This window comes from Chrysemys picta, chromosome 4, assembly GCF_011386835.1.
Source record: "Chrysemys picta bellii isolate R12L10 chromosome 4, ASM1138683v2, whole genome shotgun sequence".
NCBI classification, from domain to species: Eukaryota; Metazoa; Chordata; order Testudines; family Emydidae; genus Chrysemys; species Chrysemys picta.
The window spans coordinates 13713012-13728238 of NC_088794.1; the positions used below are offsets into that span (position 1 = coordinate 13713012).

Genomic DNA, 15227 nt, shown 5'->3' on the forward strand with positions numbered 1-15227 from the left:
AATTCATATTCTCAAATATGATTTTCTACAGCTCTAGTGACTAATATTTGCCGGCTAGCACATCAATATATATCAATCATATATATGTATGTATGTTAGTATGCATTAAACACCAATACCATGAAGCACAAACATTGTACCAGTGAGGTAGCCTAAACTGGCCTATCCCATAGTTTAGTTCACTGATGATAAGTATCCCCTAACTCCTTGCATTTGCTGGAGTAAGCATTTGGCATAAGTGCATAGGAAACTGGTCAAAATCAAGATAGATTCGTCCTATGTCTTAGTACAAGCTAGCACAATACCTTCCCGGATCAGTACCTGGAATGCTTGTATCCAAAACAAAGATAAGGAACAGACCGAGTCAGGGAACTGGGACAAAGTGATGGGTTGAATTTTAATGATGTGTAAAGAGAGATGTACCTTGTAAAATCATGATATAAGTAATACCATCTGAAATATGTAACTTGGGGGAGCACAGCTTCTGTGTAAGGTGAATGTAACATCGTTGCATGGGACGGCTCCTCAGAGACTGGTATCATATAGAACCTTTTTCCAGTACCATATTAATAAACCTGACTGACACTGGTTATTTGGTCTCTTGAATATATTTCATAATGAACCAAAGTGTGGTCAAAAAATTGACTATACAGTGTATCAACACCACCTCTTCCACCACAATTTCTATTTTTCTTTAAAGTAATTTATTTTAAAAAATATTTTGTATCCATTTTGAATTGAATTATGTTGGATAATTAATACATCTCCTCCTCCTAAAACCACATTTTTGGCTTTAAAACAATCCTAGTATGCTTTACGTTCTTAAATATGTATAATACTACCAGCTGGTAAGTCACCCATCAGGGATGAGTTGTGTCCTGTGACATGCAGTAATCATGAATGGACTTGAAATCATTAAGAGACACAATCGAGTTAAAAATTATAATAAAAATTCTTACATCCATTACTAACATCACTTCAGAATATTACAACTAAATCATTGGAAATCTTGTATACCTTCTATTTTTGATCTATTTCCTCATCTAAACAGTAGAAAAAGTCAATATTACCTTAAAGAGGCCATTAGATGGGAAAGTATGCCTAAAATGCAAAATTGCTAATGACGGTTGTTGGGTTTTTTTTGTCTCTGTGTCCTAGAAAGAGAGCCAAGACACTTGCCCCATCCTGTGTAACTCCTGATTGGCACAGAGACTTGCTAATGGAATGCAGGAATTTTTGCCCTCACTTTAGGGGAAAGCAGAAGCTTTCTCCTGGAAACTGGACAAACCAGATGGGAGCAGGTTACAAGTGGAGCAAAGCAAGAAGCCAAAATCTAGGCCTGTGACAAAGTGAGTGAGAGAGAGGAATAAAGCTGTAAGTGAAATTATAAATAATACCACAGCCTTTTAGAGCAAAAGTTACAAGTGCTGGAGTAGAAAACATGTAACAAAAGCACTGGACTCCTAAGTGCCTGGATACTACGGTGAAATGCCATGGATTAGATCAAATTGGGATCCCTAGTAGGGAGGAATGGATCAAAGTCACAGAATTTATATGCAAGCTAACTGTTTTAAGGAAGAGTGGTGTGGTGCTTCAGAGTGCCATGCACTTACCCCCTCTTGTTGGGTGGAGACAGAATTTAGTAGTAACAGCTATGGCCCCCATCTTGAATGATCAAGAAATTATCAGCTGCTCAGTGGCGTAGCCAGGTGGAGGGAACAGGGGGAGCAGTAAAAAAAAAAGGAAAAACAGAGTGATGAAGAAAAGTTTGAAAATTCTGTTTTTCCAGCACCTCAGAGCAAAAGGTGGGAACAGACTAATACAATAAAACACACTGATACAATAAAAGAGCTCAAAGGTACAGCACAGCCAAGTCTCTGAAAACGGATGCATAGAGGCAAAACTTTCTTGCTTTTAATTGTATGTTATATTGTTTTTAGTTTCCTTGTAAATAAAGACAAACCCCAGACAACATGTCTGAGCTGCATTTGGAGCACAATGGGATAATCTAATAACCTGATTATCTAATCTTCCATGTAGAGAAAAAATGGCAAAACAATATGATTACCTCACTTGTTGCTTATTCATGACATTTTATTTTGTCTCTCTCCCATTTCCCTCAGTTTTTTCTAATTAGACAGTAAGCAGAAACCTCGTCTTTTACATGTCTATAAAGTGCCTAGCTAGTTGCAGGTAATATACAACTTAAAAAAAAAACCCCGTATCTTGCATGGAAATTTAACAGACATTTGAAGTGCCTCATGGCTAGCTAAAATGTCATATGCCATTAACCCTGAGGGATGTAATTAGATATTAATGTAACAGGGAATGAGGCATGCTGATTCTGATGAAATAATGGAAGCATTAATCTTCCTTCATTCTAAGTACACAAGCCCAATCTGGTCCATTGCTGTGCAAGGTGCAAATCCAAAAAATACATGAAGTGCTTTATTTGCTGACAGGTAATATTTATGCATTCATAAGAGGCTGCTATTAAACTATTAAAAACAAAGAGTCCTTAAAGCCTTTTGTTCAAACAAGCCACTGGAACACTCCCTACTGCTTAGAGTCATCTCTTGAAAGGTGCCCAGTGGCAAATTACCAGATAGGAGTCCATTGCCCCCCAATAGAAGACCAAACCTGGAAGCCCCCAAATGAGCAATTGAGCCCCTTGTTTGAAGGTGGGAGGATGATTCCATGGTCTATGCAGCACATCTGAGATGTGCTGTAACCAAAGGTTCAAACACCAACAGGGCTGGCTTGGCTCCCCATTCTGTCACACAGCTAAAATGATTAGGGCTGGTCAGGAACATTTGACTAAACTGTGTTTCCATTGGAAAATGCCAATTTGTTGAAACTGAAACATTTCACAGAAAGATATCAGTTTTCACAAAACTTTTGCTGTGAAATGTTTCTAGGGTCCATAATGGAATTCCTGGTCAAAGCAAGAGAGAAGCGAGACCCCTGAATAGTCAATGGCTCAGTGGCTCTGAGACCAGGCAGAACAACGGGGGTCTCCCACATCCCCAGAGTATACCCTAACCCAGTGGCTCTCAATCTTTCCAGTCTGGAGTCTGATTTGTCTTGTGTACCCCAAGTTTCACCTCAATGAAAAACTACTTGCTTACAAAATCAGACATAAAAATACAAAAGTGTCACAGCACACTTACTGACAAATTGCTTGTTTTCTTATTTTTACCATGTAATTATAAAATAAATCAATTGGAATATAAATATTGTATTTACATTTCAGTGTATAGTCTCTAGAGCAGTATAAACAAGTCATTGTCTGTATGAAATTTTAGTTTGCTAGTGCTTTTTATGTAGCCTGTTGTAAAACTAGGCAAATATCTTGATGAGTTGATATACCCCTGAGAGACCTCTGTGTTTCCCTAGGGGTACACATACCCACACTTGAGACCTGCTGCCCTAACCATAGGGCTGTTAGCTATCACCGGTGGGGCTCTTCTGTTCTGTGTGAGGTTGTTTGTTTTACACAAATTTTCAGAAGGTTTCTGTTTTCATTCCACATCAGAATGAAAAACAAATGTCAAAATCTCTAAACTTTTCCCCAAACAGAAATGTTGTTTTGCAGCTAGCCCCAGACACGAGCCCTGTGCCCTGCCACGTGGTGCCACTCTCTGTGCCTGGCTCTGCAGAGGCTGTTCTGTAAGAGCTGGGGTCTGCGGGGGGGGCTAAGCCATGGCCCCCCACATAGCCAGCTGGGAGCCTACAGGTGTGTGGGCCACAAAGCCAGGGGGACACTTGAACAGACCCTGAAATCTTTCTGTTGACTTATGATCATTGTTGTTATTTGTTGTTGGCGTTTTTAATTATTTTTTTTTCTGGAGTCTGGACCTTGGTTCTGTCTTGCCCAAGAAATTTGGATCTTGACAAAAAAGGAACGACCCCCGCTGTGAGGGGCCGGCAGTGGGCAGCTCCCTAGGAGTGGGACATTCCGGGGTCACAGGGGCCCCCCCCAGAGCGCCCCCCCCGGCCCGAACCCCGAGAGCGCCTCGCCCCCCCCGGCCCGAACCCCCAGAGCGCCTCGCCCCCCGGCCCGAACCCCGAGAGCGCCTCGCTCCCCCCGGGCCGAACCCCCAGAGCGCCTCGCCCCCCGGCCCGAACCCCGAGAGCGGCCCCCCCGCGCTGGAGGCAGCCCCGCTCCGCCCCGCCGGGCTGGCCCCGCCTCCTGCGCGGCGGGTTCCTGGCCGGGCTCTTAAGGAGCCGGGGCCGGCGCGAGCCGCCTGGGAGCAGATCCGGCGGCGGCGAGCGCGGGTCGCGCTGTGTGCATAGGTAGGGCCGCGGGGCCGGTCCCCACGTGGCGGGCTCGGGGGGGGTTGGACGGGCTGGAGAGGGGGGTCACGGGGAGGCGGCAGGACGGGGGTTATAAGTAGGTGGGATTGCAAAGACTGGGGTTGGGGATGGGATAGGATGGGATGGGGGGGGACAGGAGGATGGGATGGGGGGGTTAGGGATGGGGGGGGACAGGAGGACGGGATGAGGGAGGTTACAGGGGTTGGGGGGGCAAGGTGGGGTCCGGGAGGGGGATAGGATGGGATGGGATGGGGGGGTCCGGGAGGACGGGATGAGGGGGGTTACAGGGATTGGGGACGGGATGGGGGGGTTACAGGGGTTGGGGACAGGATGGGATGGGGGGATCCAGGAGGGGGACAGGATGGGATGGGGGGTTACAGGGGTTGGGGACAGGATGGGATGAGGGGGGTCACAGGAACGGGAGGGGAGCCTGATGTGGGGGTGGGTCACAGGAGACTTACAGGGGCTGGGTGTGGGGAGGCCTATGGAAGCCTGACGTGGTGGTGATGGGGGTCAGTGGAGTGGGGGCTGTGGGTTTCTGGCTAGGTAAGAGCTCACTGGTGGGGCATTCATGCTTAGGCTGGCTGATGGATGAGGGCCCCTATCACGGATGCTTGCTCTCTGGGGCACATGGCCTTTCCTCTCTAGGGCCTCAGTTTGCTCTAGTCCCAGGTCAGGGGGCACTAAGTAGCTCACAGGGCTTGTGGAGTGGGATGTGGGGCCTTTAGCTGCTAAGGCATCAGTTGGAATGGGATTTGGCTGGTTTGGGAGTTCTGGGGAGTGGGTTAATAGGGGGGACTGGTTCTGGAAAGGTTGCAGTGATGCTTCCCATGCTGTACCTTTGCTACATATGGGCAGAAATGGAGGATTTCTGTTTCAGGGCTGCCTCATTTCCTCCCCCATTTGGGGATACTACTTGCCTATATCACAGAAGTACTAAGGCTTAATTTTCATAAAATCCTTCCAAATCCTCTGGAAACTACTACAGAAGTCAAATGACTTGTCACTTAAAAAATGGATCCGAAGAAGTGGGCTATAGTCCACGAAAGCTTATGCTCTAATAAATTTGTTAGTCTCTAAGGTGCCACAAGTCCTCCTGTTCTTCTTTTTGCGGATACAGACTAACACGGCTGCTACTCTGAAACCTTAAAAAATGGAACGCTTGTTCTTTAGGTGCTAGCTTACTCCCGGAGGCCTGAACGCATAATTCAATGTAGTAAGGATATTAATTTTTTAAAGGGGAAGAGATACAGGAAAAAATGATACATCTGTGGAATCGTCTCTCCCTATGATAGAGCAGTGGATGTTTCGGCTCTTGATTTGTTTACTGTACCTAACTTGCTAATCCTGTTTCTCTCTTAAATTCATTTTTAAATCTGCTGGTTTGGAGGCTCAGTGCACTTACATCCTGAGGCATTTAGTGTGTTATGTTTCGCTTGTCCCTGATTTCTTCCCTTCTTTCATACTAAGAAAATCTTTGAAACTTTTAAAAATACAAGCTTTCCTACCTTAATTTTTTTCTGCCACCCTAACTTAGGCCTAAATTTAGGTTGATATAGGTACAATGCTCGAGGGTGTGCAAATTCACACCGTTGATTCTGTAACTATGCAGACCTAACCACTGGTGCAGACACACCTATATCAATGGACATATGCATCCACCAACCTAGTTACTGTTTTGGGGACTGGAAGGGAGAAGCCCTTATTATTATACAAATATCTGCAACAACAACAAAGGGGGATAGCTGGCTGGCCACTTCCTGTGAGCAGAATGATGTGTGTGTGGGTCACCCTGCATGGTAGTCCTGGTACAGCCTTGGAGTCTATGGTGTGACTGATTTCAATGCTAAAACTTGCCTCACTCTACTACTGATTAAGCTTGTGGTCCTAGCACAATGAGACTGGTTAAATTCATGATTTTTAGTGGTGGATGTTGGTACATATCATTGTGGGGTCTCTGCTTGTTTCTCTCTGTACTTCCCCTTTCACTGCTGCTGATGAGGTGCAGGAGTGGTGCCATGTTTCAAGGCTGTCCCTGTAGTAGTAAGGATGGGTGGACAAGTGAGGGGACTGCTTGAATTTATATACTAGAGGGTTCTTAGGAAATGAAGGAGCGAACGAAACATTTCTAAGAATTCATTTAGAGGAAGTTAAAGGTGCTCTTGAACGTCTGCAGTTTTTGTCAGTTATACCCTGAAATGCAGAGTGCATCCTGCTTCTTGATCTCTTGCATTTAACCATGTGCTTGTATCTGCTCTATTAATATAATACTGCAATATAAGGCAATTACTGTTTGTTGTCTAGATGGCACAAGACCTTGCTCTGGAAGGGCACTTCAGCTGTTCGTGTTCTTGTCAATCTGAGAGTTGTTGGGAGCAATGCTTGACACTTGTCGTCTCATGACTGATGCGATCCAGGGAACAGCACTGCAGTCATAAGTAGTAAAATGTGACATACTTTGCTTAGTGGCCAATGCTGTGTGACTATTTGTAGGGGGAGTACAGGGACTTAACTCCAGCTAGGAGTGAGTCTGCACAGTACAGTATATGCAAACTTCATCTCTGCTCTTCAGGTGTCGTTCATTCTTGTGCTTCTAGGTCATTTGTACCCAAAATAACATTGCCAATAGCCTCCTTGATTCCCTGTACCAAAAGAAGGAAAATATTGCTGGTTTACCTTTTCTGGGGTTGAGATTTATAATACAAAATTTCAGGCTTTAGAAGATGGTATTGCCTTGCTAGCTTAATTTAAACAATCTTACTGAAACTAACGTATCACAGCAGCTCTTCTACTTATGTTGGTCTCTGGTCTGAGAACTCAACCCCTCCAAATAAAATTCCAACTGAAACCTAAACTGACCAGGCTTGTCAAATGCGAGGCCTTTTAAGTGAGTTGTATCTTAATATCTTGTATACAGAACGAATGGAGCCCTTTTAGTCTACTTGCTGTCACACAAACAAAAAAAGGTCACTGGTGATTGTCCTAACAAATTGCACTCTGGACCTCATTACTGACTGTACTGACATGACCTGTGAAGTAGAGTAGAACTTTCTGTTATTACTGTACAGACATAGCATTTAACTGGTTCTTTGGACTCTCACATGCTCCCTGTGCTAAAATGTATGGCCTGATTTGTTTATTTAAATAGTTGCAGAGCTTCAGGATTTTGCTGAATGGCAGGTGCTCAGTAGTCCTGAAATCAGACCATTGTAGCCTAAATAAACAGTTTGAACCAGATCAGTACTCACTAAGCAGATCTCAGTGTTTGTTTTTAACATAACAGGATGTCTGATGTGCATGTGCTATTGCATAGGCTGATTGGTAAGATTTTTTTTTATCCAAGAGAATGTAGGCCTTCATTTTCTAAGTATCCAGTCTGTGTCTTAAGTTTCTACATATAGTAAAAGGGCTTAAAGCAGGGCTAGTCAACGGGTGGACTGCAGGCCAAATCTGGACTGCCAGATGCTTTTGAATGGACCCTGAAATCTTTTTATTTATTTACTATTACTGTTTTTTTCCCTCTGAAATCTAGATCTTGACTAGACTTTGACCAAAAAATTTGGACCTTGACAAAAAATAATTGACAAACCATGCTTAAAGTGACTTAACGCAAGTTTAAAAACTTCATACTTCTGTCGGTTACACTGTAAGAATTAGTCCACTTTTTTTGTACACTTTTAGCTTGGTAACAAAGTACTGGTACTTCAGAGTAATCTGTTTTTTTATGACTGACAAATTTCAAGTGTTAGCTAAATGGACAAGACTGAATTGTAAAGATCAAGTCAGAGTTAACGGAATTGTCCTATAAAAATATTGAGCTTCACCATTCTGACCTAATTGCACTTGGGTTTTTTCTTTTAATGCCCTGATGCCATTTTACAGCCTTGACACTGAAATTGCTAAAAAGTAATAAAAGCTTGCATGGGAGGAGACTACAAAGAGCGGAGATCTATCTGGTTGTTGACTAATGTATGAACTGGCTGGCTTATTTCCAGTGGATCTATAATAACTCAAAGAACTCCTAAGCCATATAAGGCCTGCATTTTTAACAATCAGAGTAATTAACCAGCGGAACAGCTTACCAACGGATTTGCTGGTTTCTCCATCACTCGCAGTCTTTAAAACAAGATTGGATGGCTCTCTGACAGACAGGCTCTAGTTCAGCCACACATTATTGGACTTGATATAAGGATTATTGGGTGGAATTCTGTGGCCTGTGTTCTGCTCCTCTGGTCTGACCTCCTGCACAATGATTCTCTTCTGGCCTTAATCTGCTGTAGATGGCAAACAGTTCATAAACTTGGAATAATGTAGATGAGGAACCAGATCTAGGACCCAAGTCTGAAGTGTAACTCTTTGTAAACTGTACAAGTTCACTTTAGCTGTCCCATTTCGCAATTCATCTGTCTCCTACGACACACTTGCCGCTGCTGTATTTTTATTTGTATTGCAGTAGTGCTTACGTGTTGCGGTCATGGACCAGGACCCCATTGTGCTAGGTACTGTACAAACACAACAAAGGCTGTCCCTGCCCCAGAGAGTTTACCGTCTCGGTACAAGACAAGAGATAGCAGGTGGATACAGACAGGGAAGCCAAGGAACTGCTAGTTCTCATTGCTCTATTAAATCAGTGTAGAGATGTTTATACAGCTTGTCCTTCCCTAGAGGCAGCAAATCTGCTGGATGACCCCATTCAAGGGTGGAGCTGTTCCACTGAGGTCCAATTGCTGTTTAAATGTTTCTACCATCCTTCTGTGCCTTCTCAGATTTGGTGTGACTGTTCATCTCCAGATGCCAGTTCTAGCTGATAACCCTGAACACTGATCAATTTACTTCAGCTATTTTCATCATCATTTTTTGTTGTTTTTTTATTTTTGATGGAGATGCCTGAAATCTCATGAAAGTAAAACATGAATTTTACTTTCATTGCTGCCTCTATGTACCTGAACATGTCTTGTATAAGTGTAAGAGTTGCCTGCTCAGGCTAAATTACACCTTTTATAAACCAACGAATAAGGCAGTTCAAAGCAGATTGTCTGTATTTTGTACCTTGTTATTGCAAGACACATGGTATGTGAGGCTACCTACTGTCTGGGCATAGTATGAAGTGGGAAGATGGATGGAAGATATGCCAGTGCCTGTTTGGGTTCTGAATGCATGGTACTTGTGATGGGGTGTCTGTAATTTAGATCTCTGACAGCATAAAAGAGGAGAATTCAATTTTGCTCTGTCTCATGCTTGAAAACTAAATAACTGGATACTGACTTAAAAATTAAATCTACAGACCAGTTGCATTGGGCAACTGTATTATATGATCCCCTATGCTGCCCTGGACATGACCTCTACCTGTCCTGGTCCCTTAGGTACTCGACTGAGAGCATCTAAACTTGTTTTGCTTAGGCCTGGTGGATTCCTGATCCTGGTGGTGAAAGAAGCTTGCTTGCTTATGTCCCATGTTCTGAACTTTGATCTTAAATTTGTGCTGGCTTTTCTGGCAGCTAAAGTGGCAAATACCCAGAAACATGTGCAGGACTAAAAACTTGCACAACTTAATGCCACATACTCTTATGTGTATCCTTGAAAAGCTGCACATGGGCTAAGGAGAGATTGCACTGCAAGTTGAATCTAATTAAACATTGTGGCACTAGTTTTATTGTTGCACTTGCAGCTTTTATGACTTTTTTTCCCTCCTCCTCCCCCCATGAAACCAGCTTATATTGAGTAGTTTTACAAGAAAACGTGGGTCTCTTCCCACCATTGTCAGTATGAATCATTTATGAGAGGTACCATTTAGAAGCTGGCAGAGTACAATTATGTAATATTCAGAGATGTTGCGTGCACAGTTATATTTAACACTTGGAGCCGCTTCTGATCAAACGTTGTCACATAAGTGACTTTAAAACATTCCCTGATAGTCTAAAGCCTCGTCTATGCTACAAGGTTAGGTGAACAGTAAGTCAGCTGGGGTCAACCTATTTGTGCATGCGTCTGCACTAAAATTGGTCTCCCGTTGATGTAAGCACCCCTTTACAGCAACCCAGTAAAACCAATTCCCTGAGTGGCATGGAGCCACCTACTGAGCTCGAAATGGTGTGAGCGTCGATACTAACAATTTTCCAGCAGCTGCCCCACAATGCCCATTCTCTTACAGTGACCACACTGGTCACTATTGTGAACTCCACTGCCCAGGGGATAGAGTCTGGAAGCCACCTCCATCCCCTTAAAATAGCCCGTGTATTTTTGAAATGCCTTTTCCTGGCTGCCCAGCTCGGCAAGCACACCCAGCAGTACTCCCTTGTTGTGTGCAGCTGCCCAATTGACCATGCTGTCTCTGTGCACTAGACTGCTCCTATCTGGAGTAGGAAGGAGGTACTAGATCTCCTCCCCACAGGCCCAGAAGAGGCTGACAAGCACAGCTATGGACCAGCTGTAGAAATGTGGATATCTGATATCCGCTCCAGTGCAGCATGAAAGTGAAGGAACTGCACTAGGCATACTATGAAGCCAGGAGCAAAACAATCTGCTTTTGATTACACGGCTCTACAGCCAAAATGCTTCTGAAATAAATGTAGTCAAACTTTACTAATTCTGGGCCACTGAGAACGAAAATGATGCTTAAAATTGTTGATTGGCTCTAGTTTTCAAGATATGCTATTGGATCAGTATATACGACCCTTGACTTGGGAATGGCGGAGGATAAGTGAGTTATAAAGGGAAGGGATCTCAATTTAAACCAGAAATGACTAAAATACATCTTTGACTGGATCTATGAATACATCTATGACTGGGTTTGGACAGTACTTGCTTTTTAGGCAGAACAATCAGAATGATGCAATCTGAAGCTGGTATTGCGTCATACATGATAGGAATTGCATCATGTTATTCCTAGAAGTCATGGATGATGCAATCATAACTAAGCTTACATCACTCTGCTGAACAAATTGCCCTAGATCAGCTCTAGAAATCATACAGTGTTGTGCTCTCTTATTTGTCAGTGTTTGATTTTGCAAAGCGACACGTTTCTGTTTAGCCAAAGTGAGCAGAGATGCCTCGTACTTGTGTGAACAGTGCAGATAATTTCTGCTATGTTTGTGGTGAAGTGACTTTTGCATCACAAAAGCGCAGTATAACCACTATGGTTAAGAAAGCCTATCACCTTTATTTTGGCTGCAAAATTGGAGATCAGGACAAGAGGTGGGCCCCACACAGATGCTGCAACACTTGTGCAACAAATCTTCACCAGTGGTTGAACAGGAAAAGGAAATCTATGACTTTTGCAGTGCCAATGATTTGGAGAGAGCCAACAGATCATGCCAGCAGTTGTTACTTCTGCATGGTGCCTCCAGTTGGGAAAGGTGTGTCAAAGAAGAAAAAGTGGACTGTGCATTATCCAAACATTCCATCAGCTATACACCCAGTACCCCACGGAGAAGGACTGCCAGTTCCTGATGCACCAGAATCATTCTCACTTGAGTCAGACGAGGAAGAGGACGAGGATGAAACTTCTGGTCCTGAACCATCAATGTCACAGGACCCACATTTTCTCCCATCCTCCTCCTCTGAATCACACCTCAGAACACAAGGTGAACTGAATGACCTTGTCAGGAATCTGGAACTACCCAAGAGTAAGGCAGAGCTTTTGGGCTCCAGACTACAGCAGTGGAATCTCCTGGCAGGTGATGTTAGGGTTTCCATGTTCCGTGACCGTCAAAAGGATCTTGTCGCCTGCAACAACATCGATGGTATGATGGCAGCCCTCAACATCGTTCACGATCCAGATGAGTGGAGACTGTTTATTGATTCATCGAAGACGAGTCTTAAAGCTGTTTTACTACATAATGGCAATGTTTTGCCATCAATTCCAGTTGGTCAGGCAGTCCATATGAAGGAAATCTATGACAACATGAAACAACTTTTGAGGTGCATAAACTATGACCAACATCAGTGGCAGCTTTGTGGCGATTTGAAGGTTGTTGCTCTCTTGCCTGGTCTGCAGACTGGATACACAAAGTACTGCTGTTTTCTCTGCGAGTGGGATAGTCGTGCAAGAGATTCCCACTACATCAAGAAAGATTGGCCACTCCGACAGTCATTGGAGCCTGGGAGGAAAAGTGTTCAGCATCCACCACTTGTTGAATCAAAGAAGATTTTGTTACCACCCTTACACATCAAGCTGGGTCTGATGAAGAACTTTGTCAAGGCCATTGACAAAACACAAGCAGCTTTCAAGTACCTCCGTGGAAAATTTCCAAGGTTAAGTGAAGCTAAGATAAAGGAAGGTGTCTTTGGTCCTCAGATTCGTAAACTTCTTCGAGATGATGCATTTGACCATGCACTGCATGGCAAGGAAAAGACGGCATGGAAAGCCTTCCAGTTAGTGGCAATAAATTTTCTCGGAAACAACAAGGCAGACAACTACAGGTTGTTGGTGGGAAAACCTCCTCAAGGCATACAAAAGCCCTTGGTTGCAACATGTCACTAAAGATACATTTTTTGCACTCTCATCTAGATTTTTTTCCACCGAACTGCGGAGCAGTGAGCGACGAGCACGGCGAGCGATTTCATCAGGACATTGCAACAGTGGAGAAACGCTATCAGGGCAAATGGAGCCCATCAATGCTTGCAGACTATTGCTGGACAGTGACAAGAGATGCTCCATTTAATGAATACAAGAGACAAGCCAAGAAGCGCTGAGTAGACACTGAATAGGACTAAACTATGTACATAATAGTTTTTTGCCTTTTGTTTCATAATAAATTTTATTTATATAACCCTTTTGCTGATTTTTAAAGTGTTACATAAACAGGACAGGTGAAATATTATGTAAAGCAACCATAAACACATGAAAAGACCTAGGTTTACAATTTATGATTAAAACTCTATCTACACAATATACATAGACCTAAAATGTAAAAACTCAAATATCTTAGAAACAGTAGCCAATCAGTTGTTTTAATTGTCATATTTGAATTCAGCACATCAAAATACATAATAAATAGCACATTTTATCTCTGAAGCAGATGACTTCTCAAAAATTGTAGACCAGTGTTATTTCTGCCCGCAGAGGTCTGGCTTCATGCTTGTTAAATACAGTAATTAAACTGAAGGCCTCATATAGTTACTTTAGCAAGCTCTGCAGTGTGGACTGGAGACTCTATTTCCCCTAGTAGTGAGATAGATATATATATATATATTTTTAGTGGTGTGTGTTTAAAGTTTGAAGATATTTAATACCTTTTGTTGTGTGATTTGATTCCGGTTACTGGCTCGGACCGACTTTAAAGATCATTTAATAGGAAACTTTTATCTCTGTGCAGTTTAACCTTCTAGGATCTGATGTGAAGTCTCTATTAGCCCCTCACTTTTTTTTCTCTGCTACTTCACCTGCAATGTTATCTACAACCACTAAACTTTCTATTTGCTGAGCCTGGGTAACCTCAGAGTATGGTCTAAGGATCCACTCTAGTCCCCACTTAGTTAGAAGGCAAATTGGCTGTAGGTGACTTCAGGAAAAAGCTTGTTAACAGGAAGCCTTTTGGCCAAGGAAGTGTTTCCTCTCCAAATTTTCTTGTGCTCTTAAAATTCTGTTGTAAACCTGCTCTTTTAACACTCCTCGTCGGAAGGTGAAATATTCAAGAACTAGGGAGCTAGATCAAAAGGTATCGACTCTTCACCTGTCTGGAATGAGGGATTGGCAGTTATGGTTCATGTTGATAGTGTTGGTTGTATTTGCTGGGTCACCAAACACTTGGCACACAAAGGGTGCTCATTGGCCATGTCATAGAATCATAGGTTTAGAAGGGACCACAAGGGTAATCCAGTCTAACCCACTCCCCTTTTTTCCCCTTCTCCCTACCAGGAGGAGCTGAGTCCATCTCCCTGGTCTATGAGAATCTTCTGAATCCGCATCACAAGGTGTGTGAGCCAAGGAGTGTTTCCACAGGCAGCAGATGTTCAAATATAAAAAAGGCTCATGTTTTTTTGATACCATCCATTCCCCTGTTCCCTCTTTGAGTCACTCCCTGTGCCTCTTAGTCCCATCACAGATGGGAATGTATGGCATTCATCTCTCTGACCACATGGAGTCTGAGCCCCAGAGATTCACTGCCCTCTCACTAGGGCCTGGCGTAGAGTCTGCTCCCATGTTTGACTCATGAGTTCTAGCATTTTTCCCTAGGACGTCCTTAAGAATTTTATTCCAAGCTTTAAACAACATCCTGCCCTCAACTGTGATTGGAGAGATTTTGCTATCGCCAACACCCATAGGCTGTTGTAGTAAGAGATGGTATAAAGTAGGCAACAGATCAGTAAGGGAATCTGTGCCAATCTAACAGCTGGCACTGCATAAGGATGTGAGGGTGAGTGGGCAGCTCCAGTACTTTGATTTATATAGTTTTGTTCTGATAAGAGTATCACGGCTTCTGGAGGCTGCTTTTTTGGACTGCAGATAAGAACAGCTGCTATCTGGTCTGCTTTAGGAGTATTGGGTGCTGCCTTTGGGCATTTATCAGTCTATCACTCTGTGGTTTGCGGATTGGAGTGCGTCTCAAGAGATGCTGCCGTTCTTAATACAACTGCCGGCCTGGCTGGGGGTGAGGGGGTGTGTGTGTCATGGTACTGCCATTTACTTGTGGGACAAACTAAACTGTTGATAGCCTGAAACAATGACCGTTGTATGCAGCTCTTTCTGTGGGTTGATGTCCTTAAGTTTCCTGAACGCCTGCTGCTGACCTTATCTCACCCCTTGCACAAATACTGTGGCCGGGTAGGTCCTCAATTGCCCATTGTGTAATGCAGAGACCTCGTGAGTCACACATCCCACGTGCAGCCGGGTTAAACCCCCAGCTAGGGGTACGGAGTGGACTTTTGTCCCCCAACCTAATTCTCTAAATCAGCTTAAAACCAGCAAA

The 15227-nt window shown here is 43.5% G+C and overlaps 1 protein-coding gene across 3 annotated transcripts in view; it reads left to right on the forward strand.

Moving 5' to 3' along the window:
- Positions 1–3641: 3641 nt before the first annotated feature.
- Positions 3642–15227, forward strand: part of SLC16A1 (solute carrier family 16 member 1) — a 35847-nt gene continuing 24261 nt past the window's right edge. Inside the window, exons 1-2 of one of the 3 annotated variants that reach the window (XM_065591435.1) lie at positions 4206–4296; positions 14177–14232. The gene's annotated coding sequence lies outside the window, so the exon portion shown is untranslated. Of the gene's footprint in view, positions 3737–4148; positions 4297–14176; positions 14233–15227 lie in introns of those variants that run through there. The other 2 variants (XM_065591436.1, XM_065591434.1) reach the window with 2 other exon arrangements.